This window comes from Silene latifolia, chromosome 1 (genome assembly GCF_048544455.1).
Source record: "Silene latifolia isolate original U9 population chromosome 1, ASM4854445v1, whole genome shotgun sequence".
Classification (NCBI taxonomy): domain Eukaryota; kingdom Viridiplantae; phylum Streptophyta; class Magnoliopsida; order Caryophyllales; family Caryophyllaceae; genus Silene; species Silene latifolia.
The window spans coordinates 26,763,136-26,766,950 of NC_133526.1; the positions used below are offsets into that span (position 1 = coordinate 26,763,136).

The window sequence follows — 3,815 nt, forward strand, 5'->3', positions numbered from 1 at the left end:
ACGAATTTGGAAATGGGTCGTATGAATACTCAATTTTCTTGTAATCTCGTGTTTAAGAACTTTGGTCTTGTCGGAATTTGCGTTTGACTTACGGTTTTAATTATTATTGAAACGAGTCAAAACCGACTCGAAAAATCCCGACTCAAACCCGCTCTTTCCTCCTTTCCCCTCCCTTTCACGCGGCACTCCCCCTTCCCCTTCATTTTTTTTTTCTGATTTTCTTCATCTTCAACATTCTAACTCAACCAAAACACCATTTTTCTTACTTTCAAGCTAAAATCACCATAATTTCTTCATTTCTTATCGGATTTTCACGAAATTTACCTTTCCGGAATCCCCTCGTCGAGATCTACAACCTGGTATAATTTAATTTCAGTTTTCTTGAAGTTGTTTTAAGACGAATTTTTGGAAATTTTGGTGTTCATGCTTATTTATTGTGTTTTTATTGTTTATTTAGGTGAAGAATTGGAAGACGAGTTTGGGGACTCGTATATTGTCGAGGATAGCGGCTAGTGCTTGTTAGGGTTTGGTTTTTAAGGTGCTAATTGCTCATTTTCTAGCTTAAGGTAACATATTTCGAGTTACTCGACGAAAGATCGTCACATGCTTTGTTGTTTTTGTATGTTTTGTGATTTTTGTTTGAGTAATAATTTTCACATGATTAAATTTGATGCATGCATGTTTAATCCATGTATTTTTGTTAGTTTTAGTTAACAAGTTAGTATTGGGAACGATTAATTATGTTTCAGACGGTCTTATAATGAATAAAAATGGAAAAAAAGAGGAGTAATGGTGGCGGCAGCGGGCCCGGCAGCAGCCCGGCAGGCCCACGGCTGGCCCATGGCTGGCCCGTTGCTTGTTTCGCGGTTTTCCATGCATTGTTCGTCATTTTAGGTTCATTAATGAGATAATTAGAATAAGTAATGTATGGGTAAACTTTTGAATTAAATCAAATTAGTAATAAAAATTATGTTAAAGGTAAAAATTATATTTATTTTGGTAGTTGCACATGTTAGTATAGGTTAGAAAATGAAATTGTAAAGATTAGGCTCAGAATGAATTATATAGCGATAATTGTAATGTTTTGTTGATTGTGCCAAAAACTGAGCCTTAGTCCCTTTGACTGATGCGATGTCAGTTAATTGAGTGATTGGTCAGCCGCAATTTAACCCGTACCTGTCGCAGGGCTGGGGTTGCGGGTAAAAATTCGGTTGGATGAAATTTTATATGAATTGGATAATCGGCCTTTTTCTTGTTTTAGGCCATTTATTATATTTTTATTTCACATGTGTAATTAGTTGATTTAAGTAGCTTCTTATATTGTAGAAACGGCCCTAGATTCCCTGAAGCCTTTAACATGGTTAATATTGTTAGAATTGGAAATTAGTATTGAATACTTATTGAGGATATTGTTGGATTGTTTGCTGATTAGACATTTATATAGCCTTTCACATGATAGAATGTTAGAATTTATGTTGGTAAGTTGGGCTTTTTGCCCTCTTATGGTTAAGTGGGTGTCTTACTTGACTTGTGTGGTGAGTCTTGTGTGGTGTGGGCTAAAGTATTCAAGCTGGGACTAGCTGGGACTAGGTCCTAGGTGAGTATTTCGGCCTTCATCATAGATAGGTCTTTATAGTCTTTGACGAGTATATGTTCACCGCTTGATAGCCTTTGTGTTTCTGACTAGTGGATTTATATCCAAGTTGGGGCATGACCTCGATTTTATTTTGATAGTAAGTGGTCAGCTTAAGTACTAGCCAACCCTTTGGTGGACTCCTTAGGGTACTCACTTTGTTTTAGAAAAATTGTGGGTCTTGGGTGCGGTGGTGTGTATCCGCATGTCTAGGTCTGCGCATATTTTAGGCTAGGGTTGTGTTGTCTCTTGGCCATGTTTTATTAATATTAACCGCTGAGCCAAGATACCGGTTCGATTACCTTCCCTACCTCGTGGTATAGACTCGAGTTACAAAGTGACTATTGACGGGACTAAGAACTTATGCCTGTCTTTGATATATTGCCCTTTCTTGTTTGATGATTCTATGAATCATAGAAGGTGAGATGCAAGCCGGCTATGGTTGATAGAGTTTGGATTACTATTTGTTATATGATTCACATAATAGTTTAGTTTGGTCAGTTTAGGGGTCATAGGTTAGATTACATGATAATTACATTGTCTATCATATTGTTTACATGTTACATTACATGTTACATTAATTTTGACGATTCGTGGCTAGGAGGACTCGAAGTTACTCCCCACTGAATTGTGGCTTTCGTGTTTGTATAAAATGCGATTGACAGGTTGTTGATGCTTTGTTGGGGTCACAGACGAGCTAGTGAGCATAAGGAACCTTGGACCTAGTTTGGCTATTCTTATAGTAAACCTTTTAACTTTTGGTTTTGTATATAATTTGAAGGGACATATGTCTCCCTTTTCTATTTTTGGTTTGTATCATTCTATTTTCTTATTTAGCTATGGCATGTAAAGTAGTTCATTAGCATTGCAGATTTTGGCACCCGCTTCTGGGAATGTTGGAAATGTTGTGATTGGTTTAGAAAAAATTTTGAAATTACAGGTTTTTGGCTAGTTGAACCAATTACAAACATATCCTACCAGTTTTTCTGTAGAATTTACGTAATTGATTAAGGCTAGATTTAAGGGTGTCACAATCAATGTAGGAACCGAACTAGAACCCCAAGAACTTAGGATAAGGACTACCTTGAGCTCTACCGAAAGGGCCGATTTCATAGACCTCCTAAACGAGTTCAAAGACGTATTCGCTTGGTCCTACAAAGACATGCCAGGGATCGACATGGATATCGCCGAACATAAAATCCCGATTAAGCCAGGTTTCAAACCTATAAAACAGAAGCTTCGACGAATGAGAACGGAATGGGCTCTTAAGATTAAAGAAGAAGTTGACAAGCAATTCAAAACCGGGTTCATCAAAGTTTCCGAGTATTCTGACTGGGTAGCCAACATAGTACCTGTACCCAAAAAGGATGGGAGAATCCGTGTTTGTGTTGATTTTAGGGACTTAAACAAAGCAAGTCCTAAAGATGACTTCCCTCTACCACACATCGACATATTGGTGGACAACACTGCAGACCACGCATTACTATCCTTCATGGATGGGTATGCGGGTTATAACCAAATCAAGATGGCTATAGAAGACATGCATAAGACCGCCTTTGTTACTCAATGGGGAACCTATTGCTATACGGTCATGCCATTTGGATTGATCAACGCCGGAGCTACATATCAACGCACCGCAACTACACTCTTACATGACATGATGCACAAAGAAGTTAAGGTATACGTAGATGACATGATTGTCAAATCCAAGGATAGAGAAGGGCATATTGCGAACCTTCGCAAATTTTTCGCAAGGCTACGAAAATACAACATGAGGCTCAATCCTCAGAAATGCACAATCGGAGTAACATCTGGTAAACTCCTGGGATACGTCGTTAGCCAACGAGGTATAGAAATAGACCCTTCCAAGATCAAGGCTCTGATCGAAATGCCACAACCCCAAACAGAAAAAGAAGTCAGAGGATTCCTGAGAAAAGTGCAATATATAAGTCGATTCATATCGAAACGCACCATGATTTACGAGCCTATCTTCAAGAAGCTCAAGAAAACAGACCATACCATGTGGGATGATGATTGTCAAAAGACATTCGACCGAATCAAAGAAATACTGGCTAAACCACCAGTGCTCATGCCACCTCAACGAGATCAACCTCTTGGTTTATATCTCACAGTAACCGAAACAGCCATGGGTGCCATGCTAGCTCAGACCGTAGGAAGTGAA

At 38.6% G+C, this 3,815-nt stretch overlaps 1 long non-coding RNA gene across 1 annotated transcript; it reads left to right on the forward strand.

Moving 5' to 3' along the window:
* Positions 1-235: 235 nt before the first annotated feature.
* Positions 236-2,577, forward strand: LOC141657077 (uncharacterized). The gene is made up of 3 exons (XR_012548660.1): positions 236-359; positions 458-566; positions 2,299-2,577. It is a non-coding gene; the product is annotated as an uncharacterized LOC141657077 (long non-coding RNA).
* The last annotated feature ends 1,238 nt before the right edge of the window (positions 2,578-3,815 follow it).